At 45.0% G+C, this 9,559-nt stretch overlaps 2 long non-coding RNA genes across 5 annotated transcripts; both read left to right on the forward strand.

The window, feature by feature from the left end:
* Positions 1-25: 25 nt before the first annotated feature.
* On the forward strand, positions 26-5,234 carry LOC130381455 (uncharacterized). Of its 4 annotated transcripts, none has more exons than XR_008895409.1 (9): positions 29-2,646; positions 2,983-3,076; positions 3,220-3,309; positions 3,406-3,483; positions 3,595-3,636; positions 3,879-3,966; positions 4,192-4,872; positions 5,019-5,099; positions 5,196-5,234. It is a non-coding gene; the product is annotated as an uncharacterized LOC130381455 (long non-coding RNA). The 4 variants fall into 4 exon arrangements; XR_008895408.1 differs by having other exon boundaries at positions 2,415-2,458; positions 2,552-2,646; positions 2,983-3,309; XR_008895410.1 differs by having other exon boundaries at positions 26-2,646; positions 2,983-3,309; positions 4,192-4,304.
* LOC130381463 (uncharacterized) lies at positions 5,233-6,524 on the forward strand. The gene is made up of 3 exons (XR_008895420.1): positions 5,233-5,276; positions 5,646-5,766; positions 5,950-6,524. It is a non-coding gene; the product is annotated as an uncharacterized LOC130381463 (long non-coding RNA).
* Positions 6,525-9,559: the final 3,035 nt, after the last annotated feature.

The following is a 9,559-nucleotide window of genomic DNA, read 5'->3' on the forward strand; positions in this document are numbered from 1 at the left end:
AACACCAGGGGGAGATGAGGGGGCTCCTCATCTCAACAGCTGAAACACAACTGCAGTCTGACACAGAGAACCATGGAACACATTCAACTGTCCCCTCCATGCATCGTGACTCCTCATGAAAAGTTTAATTTCCAAGAAGGTCTTATTTGGGGCCATCCCCATATGGATCCTGCTCCTCAAGAGCCAACCCCCCTCCACTGAGTGGTCTTCTGAAGAGATGACTTCCTTCCTGTCCTCAGGTTGATTAAAGCTGCACCGTTTGCATCTGTGAAGGCCCCTCATTTAGGAAACCACTGGACTACAAAGAAATGACTTCAGAAACGTTGAATCAACCTGGGACACATTTTGGAGACGCCAAGCATAATCCATCACCAATGTGGGACGCCACTGAAAAATGTTGCACACAATTAACTTCTCTGGAGACATTGGTTGTTCTGTTCTGGGTGCCCTGGCAGGAGAGCTGGGGTTGGATGATGGAATGTTCTTTGGCATGAGGTTTTTACCCTGCATGATTGTTTGGCCTTTTATGGATCAGTGGTGTGTGTGTTTGGGTTTGACATGAGATGGATTTTTTCATCGCTAGGGTTCTACTGTGTGTGTTTGGGTGTGTGTCTCCCACTCACACGTAGAACCCCATACCAGGTGTGTGTGTGTGTGTGTGTGTGTCCGGCTTGCTTTGATCGTGATAATGTTCATACGGGGGTCTGTGTGATTGGCTTGGGATATTGGACTGGTCAACTAAATCATACCTGATGGACGGCCACACGTTTACTTCAGGCCTCCAGTAGACATGAAGAGCCCTGAGCGATGCTCCAGAGCGAGATCCAACACACTGGGCAGGAAGGAGAGGATCCAAATCAAGTGTAAAAGGATGCAAGCGGCGTGTTCAGATCAGTGACTTCAAACTAGGACCAATCAGGATCAATGGAGGATGGACACCAAAAGGAATTCCACAAGGAGAGTCTGACGTTGGAAAGGGACCTAAATGGATATTCAAGATGACCTTCAGACCTGTAATGAGACGGCTCTTCCTACCTGGCTGGATTGATGGAGAGCCCTGTGGATCTTGTCTTGCTCTCAGTTGCACGTCTTCTCAGGCTGAACTCTAATTGTCTCGGACAGGACTAGCTGAACAATTGGTTCCCTTAAATCAGAACCAATCCGGGAACTCCATCTAGTGCGCCCTTCGAGCTGAAGTTGTGCTCTTCAGCTGAGGAGGTAAGGAAACCTTCACTGGGGCTTCAAGATGTAAAGAGGAGAATGTTTCAAAATGTTCCATGGTACTCTGATGAAGACCGTTGGTGTGTTCCACTGGCTGAGAGGAAGAACCCACACATCTTCCTCTTGGCCTTTCTCCTCTCAGAATCCTGGCGCCATCTTGAAGGATATTCCAGCTCATGTAACTGATGTCACGACAGATTCACAAACACTTGGTTTCTCCTGAGGGGCGTTTCTATAGAACTGAAGACTTCAGACGGCACTGTATCCCAGCATGCATCTCTGCTCACTCAGACCACACCCCCATGAGTAGGATGCAACACTCTTGGGATGGAGATGTAGTGTTTTATAAGTAACAAGGGAGCAGACTAAGGGGATTAGAACGTAATAGAATGTCAAGTCTAAATCTTTAAACCATGAAGATGGTTGGAAAAGTCAGGAATTTGGCTTATTTTTAATATGGGCAGTCCTTTCACTCGGATGCTCACTTGAAATGTACATGTGTTGGCTGGCTGGCATGATTTGCTGTTGGTGATGAGGCGGTCAGGGTGACGTTGCAGGGCTATGGTCGGCTCTCTGTGAGCTCAACGTTTAGATTTTCTCTGGTTTGTACCCTGAATAATCTAGATAATTGTAAAATGTAGACACGGTTTTCCATTGAATGATTCCAGGATTTTAGGTTTAAAGTTGTTGTACATGGTAGTTTGGTTCTTCGTATGGTTTTGAGTGATTATAACTTGTACACACTGGGTGCATAATAATGTAATGTTACACTGAATAGTATTAATGACCAACAGCAACAAACAGATCTCCTCAAGGTAAGTCTGTTGGCTGTATTTTGATGAAGACCATCACTGGACTTCAGGATCTTCCTCCGTTCAGCTCAAGGTGAGGCGCTGGTTACGTTTTTTCTTTGGTTGGTTCCGGCTGGAATGTTCGGATTCCAGTCGGACGGTTTGTGCTTCCCGCCGTGGAAGGTTCTGAGTGCGGTCACTTGATTTAGTCCCAATGGTTAGCATAGAAAGTTGTAGTCTTGACAACCATAAGAACACTAACACGAATTTCGTACAATATGTTAATTTCCGATGGTTGCGCCGTACTTTTAACCACGTTGACGGGACTCTCGCTGCGTACAAAACGGCGTTCTACTGGCGGCCCAATTTTTGGTGAAGGCTGAAAATCAATTCAAGGTGGAAGACAATTTGACATTTCTTCAAAGGAACCCAGCACCTGAATATGAGTTGAGTAAATTTGATTTAATATTGATACTGCTTCGTGTTCATTGTTACTTCACTGTTACTTGCTGATACAAACCTCCTGCTGTTGCTCAAAGGCGAGTCTGAGAGGCTGTGGACCGGAGGCTTGTGGTGCCAGGATGGACCGGAGACTGAGGCTGGAGACCAGGGGCCTGCAGCACCGGACCAGAGGGTAACCATCACCAAGCTCATCTGAAACACTAAAATCCTCAGAGGTTTAGGTCTGGTTTTGATAAATTTATGACTTTACATCTGTGCCAAGCTGTGATTTGAGTTAATTCATACCGGTTTTGTGTAGGAGTCATATGAGCCATTATTGTTTCTGGTGCTTCTATGACCATAGTGGATGAATTGCTGAACGCAAAAATCTGCAGACGTTGTCTAATTTAAGTGTTTAAATATGTTTTAAATTAGTCTTCCATTTTACAAGTGAACCTCAGATGCAGGAGGTGGGGTGTATTGCGCCCCAAGGTGTTTTACTGCTGAGACCAAGTGTGTTTGTAACCAGACCAGGAATCCATGGCTGAAGGAGCTGATGGAGGCCCTGCCTGGTGGAGGAGCCATACTGAAAGCCCTGCCTGGTGGAGGATGTCTGTCGTGGGGTAGAAGTGACCATCACACTCACTGCCACTTCTCGTAGAATACTGCTACCACAAACCACCGGCGTTTGTACCATATATACCAGACGACTACATCTGTTTTACCACATGTTGCAGCAAGCCTTCCGCTGTCTGTTCCAAACCAGGACTCTGGTTTGGAGGAGAGCTGATGGAGGAGCTGATGGAGGAGCTGAGTCGCTGGAGGACGACTAGGAATCGACCAACAAGGATTCCTCGTAAGTTTGTATTTACTTACATGGTTGACCTAAAGGGCAAAATAGAGCTGTTACTTTGACATGCGTTAACAAACTACCGCTGTGTTTTCTTACTAGAACGTGTTTCTGGAGCGGAGGCGAGCTGATAGGGGAGCCGTGAATCTGGAGGATGACGTCACTCTACCAACAAGGATTGTAAGATTGTATTAACCTGTATCAACAAAGTGGAAATAAAGGGCTTAAAATTAAGACAAACTACAAGTTTTTTACCAGACGTTGGTACCAGACTTGCGCTTTTTGTTTCAGACCAGGACTCTGGCTGAGGAGAGCGGATGGAGGAGCCATAAAGTAAGCAGAGTGGACTTAACGCATGATTAGTATGTCCAGTAGAAGTTAAGGCGTACTACTGTGGTTGGTTACCAGACAAACTACAGCTGCTACTTTGTAACGCGCCACTAGATCCGGACTACTCCTGTGTTTGTGACCTTACATTAGAGACCAACTACTCCTGTGTTTGTGACCTTACATTAGAGACAAACTACTACTGTGTTTGTGACCTTACAATGGAGCCAAATTACGTTTGTAACCAGACCAGGAATCTGGAGGACTGACGGAGAAGCCGTACATCTGGAAGGCAAATCCTGAGGACGATCAGGACTCTACCATCAAGGATTCCTCGTAAGTTTGCATTATCTGGATATAGTGGACTAGGTAGGGGGTTGGGGGTTGGGGGTTCAACTCTCAAACCAATGGTGCCGGGTTCAAGTCCTCAGAATACAGTGATACGTCCTTGAGCAAGGCGCCCTAAAGCCTGCCTGCTCCTTAATGACGTCTCTTTGGTTCAGATAATGTTGCATCTTTTGAATATTGAACCTAATCAATGTCCTTGTTTGGTCCGGGCAGACACACCTGAGCTGAACCCCACCTGATCCGGACATCCTGCTGGTCCCGTCTCCTCAGTTCATCTGAGCCTCTTCCTCCAGAAGACATGCTGAGCTCAGCGGTCTGAGGCTGATGTATCAATGACCTCAAGTGGGAGTAATCTTCTTGACCCCACATGTAGCCGTGTGCTTCCACACGCCTTTCCCTCACGTCTGTCACTAACCTCATTACTTCACTACTCTCTACTCCTTCTCCTTCTTCTTCCTTCTCCGTGGTTCGAACCTTTACTCTGAAGGAGTGTCTCCTTGAACCTTTACACTGAAGGAGCGTCTTCCTGTCCTCAGAGGGTTCAGCGTTAGGGTTGAGAGTCAGGGTTTAGAGTCAGGGACAGAGCTGGTCAGGGAGGGCTGGTTTTACATAAACCTTTTCACTTGCTTTCTGAATGGTGGTGACATTTTGAAAAGATTAATTTGGGAAAATGTTTTCCTCTTTTTTTGCTTTACAAAAATATGTATTAAACTTCTGTGTTTGTAACCAGACCAGGTATCCATGGCTGAAGGAGCTGATGGTGGAGCCGTGCTGAAAGAGCGGATGGAGGGGCCGTGCTGACGGCCCTGCCTGGTGGAGGAGCCGTGCTGACGGCCCTGCCTGGTGGAGGAGCCGTGCTGACGGCCCTGCCTGGTGGAGGATGTCTGTCGTGGGGTAGATGGAGCCTGACTCTGTGACATCACACTCACTGCCACTTCTCGTAGAATACTGCTACCACAAACCACCGGCGTTTGTAACAATATACCAGACTACATCCGTTTTACCACACATTGAAGCAAGACTTCTGCTGTTTGTTCCAGACCAGGACTCTGTCTGAGGAGAGCAGATGGAGGAGCTGAGATGCTGGAGGACAACTAGGAATCGACCAACAAGGATTCTTCGTAAGTTTGTATTTACTTGCATGGTTGACCTAAAGGGCAAAATAGAGCTGTTACTTTGACATGCGTTAACCAACTACCGCTGTGTTTTCTTACTAGAACGTGTTTCTGGAGCGGAGGCCAGCTGGTAGGGGAGCCAAGACTCTGTAGGACAACATCACTCCACCAACCAGGATCCTCGTAAGTTTGCCTCAAAAAAAAGAGTGGACTTGTTGTAACGCAGGATTAGTTTGTCCAGTACAAGTTACGGCATACTATCGTGTTTGTTTACCAGACAAACTACAGCTGCTACTTTGTTACGCGCCATTAGAGCCTAACTACTCCTGTGTTTGTGACCTTACATTAGAGACAAACTACTACTGTGTTTGTTACCTGATATTGGAGACAAACTACTCCTGTGTTTGTTACCTTGCATTAGAGCCCAACTGCTGCGGTGTTTGTTACCTTACATTAGAGACAAACTACTACTGTGTTTGTTACCTGATATTAGAGACAAACTACTACTTCGTTTGTTACCTTACATTAGAGACGAATTACGTTTGTAACCAGACCAGGAATCTGGAGGACTGATGGAGAAGCCGTACATCTGGAAGGCAAATCCTGAGGACCAGCAGGACTCTACCATCAAGAATTCCTCATAAGTTTGCATTATCTGGACAAAGTGGCCTAGGTAGGGGGTTGGGGGTTCAACTCTCAAACCAATGGTGCCGGGTTCAAGTCCTCAATACAGTGATGTGTCCTTGAGCAAGGCGTGCTAAAGCCTGCCTGCTCCTTAATGAATTATCTTTGGTTCAGATAATGTTGCATCTTTTGAATATTGAACCTAATCAATGTCCTTGTTTGGTCCGGGCAGACACACCTCAGCTGAACCTCACCTGATCCTGTTTGGTCGGGGGTTGACACACCTGAGCTAAACCCACCCTGATCCTGACATCCTGCTGGTCCAGTCTCCTCAGTTCTCCTGAGCCTCGTCCTCCAGAAGACCTGCGTAGCTCAGCAGTCTGAGGCTGATGGATCAATGACCTCCAGTGGGAGGGATCTTCTTGACCCCACTTGTAACCGTGTGCTTCCACACGCCTTTCCCTCACATCTGTCACTAACCTCACCACTTCACTACTCTTTACTGCTTCCTCTTTTCTTCCTTCTCTGTGGTTTAAACCTTTTACACTGAAGGCGCGTCTTCCTGCCCTCAGAGGGTTCAGCGTTAGGGTTGAGAGTCAGGGTTTAGAGTCAGGGACAGAGCTGGTCAGGGAGGACTGCTTTTACACAAACCTCTTGACTTGCTTTCGGAATGGTGGTGACATTTTGAAAAGATTCATTTGGTAAAATCTTTTCCTCTGCTTCCCTTTACAAAATTGTATCAAACTTCTGTCAAGTGTTTTTGTTTAAATATTAAAATCCCACATTGACTTCTACATGTTTGGTGCGGTTCATTTATTTGTCCTTTTAACTTGGTTAATGTCAAGCTAAACTCCTGCAATACATTAATATACATGATTGTTATTCAACAATGTTCACATAATCCATTTTGTAAAAATATGAAACCCCAATATTACTACTAAATTCAAGCCTATTCATGTATTTAAAGGCCCATTATGCAAGATCGGGAATTTCTTCGCTGTTTTCTTTGTTTGGCACGCACCTTTCTCTACACAGCGCCCCCTACAGCTTCGTAGTAGATATTTTACAACACAGTCGTAACAACTCGTTGACGACCCTTCCCCATGCACTTCTACGCTAGCCATGTGCATTTGTTTTCAAAGAAGCCGGCGAATGCGTGGAGCTGTCATGCCAAATTTGTACCGGCTGCCAAATTTGTACCGGGCGCGTCATCCATACGTAATCCATTCCAAACCTGCCTGGCAACAGATGATCGCGTTGTCCGTTGCCTGGCAACGGACGATCGCGTCGAATGACGTGAAAGGTTCCCGAACATTCGCGAACCTTCAAGCTCGTTCATTCGCACTAGTCCGTTATCTGTATTGTGCTATTTCGTCCTTGACCTGCTTTAAACACTCAGTTTACTTGGTAAATTTGATTAAACAATTAAATACAATACAAATATAAAGTAAAAACAAGTGTTATCTAGGGATCCGTTTTCTGTATTATGTTATTTCGTCTTTGGCAACATGAGCGCAAATGTTTTTTTGAAACCTGCCCGGCAACGGACAACCCTTGCGTGATCAGTTGTCCGTTGCCTGGCAAATTTGGCAGCCGGTACAAATTTGGCATGACAGAGCCATATCCGAAGTAGATGAAGTGCGGACAAGGTTATACATTTTTAAAACTGTTTGTATAGCAATAAACATAAATCCATCCTTTTTTATAGTTGACGGGGAGAATTTATATCCTAGATTATAATTGTTTTATTTTAGGTTGAACAGAACAATCAGTCTAAGAGTGTTGGCCAACGTAATAATCTAAATAAACAAGAACCTGGATTCGGGGATTCAGCCTGTATCTGGGGGACGAGACAGACGAACGGCAAACACCCATGGAAACAAAGGAAATGAAACACACAGGGCTCACAACAAAATGGTTGAGCAAACACATTTGTACAGAGACTATCAACATCAAGAATACCACGAAGACAAAGTTCACCCAAGGGTACTTTCAATTTCAAAAGCAATACGGCCAAGTCTGCGTCTGATTTGCAGACTTCTTTTCCTTTCAGTTCACTCTATTCCTGAAAAGCTTGCCCAATGTTTACTCGTGTCTGGCCTCTCTGTCGGTCAGTCTCCCTTTTCTCTTATCCTGTTCCTCTGACATTGGGTTTCTCTGTCTCTTTTTAGTCGGCTGATCTATGATGAATGTAACAATCCCATTTAGTTACTTGTATTTATATCGAGCCGGTTCCGTGTTTGGGGGTCTGTGCCGTAAAGCAATTCGTTACTTCGCGAGACCCGAGACTCCCGCGAGAGTGGGCGGCGGGTTGCCGGCAGAAAACTATTCCATTGCTCTGCCAAGATGCGCAAGGGGGAGTCGAAACAACGAACAATCAAAGAAAAATGTATAATAGAACCATCGCAATGACTCTTAGCCTGTTATATTAAGGTAAATCAAGCCAAAGAAGTTGCATAGTTCCCATTTCACTCGTGTCTGGTCTCTTTTCTGGTCCAACTTCTTTTTATTCTTCTTTTGTTCCACCGACAGTCGCCTCTTGGGTCCCTTATCAGTCGATTGATCCATGATGAATGCAACAATTGCCTCGCAACTGGCTGTTTATATCTAGCCGGTGCCATGTTTGGGGGTGTGTCTGTGCCGTAAAGCATTTTCGAAACTACAATCTGACTACATTTTCGAGGCGCGATTGGATACTTCCGCTGCGTCACATCCGGATTGTGTCGGTCCGAACAGAGCAAGTTCCATATGCGCTTTTTCCTTGGAGAGGCGACATGGGGCAATGACACACCCACCAAACGACCCAGAAATAGTTGCAGAACCATCAGAATAACTCTCAACCTGCATAATTAATGTAATTTTGGCTAAAAAAAAAGTTGCATAGTGGGCCTTTAACAATGTACATACTGCCCCGCAGGCCATTCTCTGCTACTACAACACGTTCAATCCAACAACCCGTCTCACATCAACGTACTATAGCTAGTTGGTTCAAACGGAAAATGTAGTTTGGTGTGAGACTGTTGTCCAGCAGAGGGAGCTGTCATTCACCTTAATTATACAGGAATGTCTGTATTTACATTTTAAAATGTTCATGGGCGGGTCTAGTTTGTCTGCAAATAACTATGCCTCCAGCAACAGGATTGGTCGAAATATATGAAGTGAAAGAAATAAAAGCCCAGTTCACCAGATCTGAGGTCAGCTGCAGTCAGTTTTTGGCTCATGAATGTATTGAGTGAACGATGTCTGAGCTAAATATTCACCACCTGGAACTTGGTTTCCTGGAGCTCGGAGGACGGCAGGACGTGTGTTTACCTGGTCGATTAGGCGCTGAACGCAGACCCTGAACCCAGACATCCTAATCACAGACCCTGTGTTTAATTAGCCCTGAATATAATTTTTGGGTTAAAAAAATAAATAAAAGTAAAAATATTTATAAGTACTAGCCTAGTCTAGATAGTCCTTCTGGCAAGAGAATAAAAAGATTATGTTTAAAAACATTACCTTTTTACCACCTCAAGTGAATTAACCTATCCCCAGGCAGAATAGTGTGTGTAAAGTCTGTCTCACTTGTATTAATTTTACTTGATAACTCGAATAACTTGAACGGAACTTTAGACATTTGGGGATAAGCAGCACAGCAGTCAGGTAGCTATTTTAAGCTATAATAAACTGCGCATTTTGTTTGTATAGGTGAAGCATTATGAAAAATGTTCATGCAAAATAAAGCATAGAAATCATTTTGGCATTTTCATTTTCCGTCTGGGCTAAGCCCCGGATGTTTATGAAACCTAGAAACACCCCTGGTGTTAGCTGAGAGTGAAAAGGATTTAAAGGATAACTAC

Source organism: Gadus chalcogrammus, chromosome 4 (assembly GCF_026213295.1).
Source record: "Gadus chalcogrammus isolate NIFS_2021 chromosome 4, NIFS_Gcha_1.0, whole genome shotgun sequence".
In the NCBI taxonomy this organism is placed as follows: domain Eukaryota; kingdom Metazoa; phylum Chordata; class Actinopteri; order Gadiformes; family Gadidae; genus Gadus; species Gadus chalcogrammus.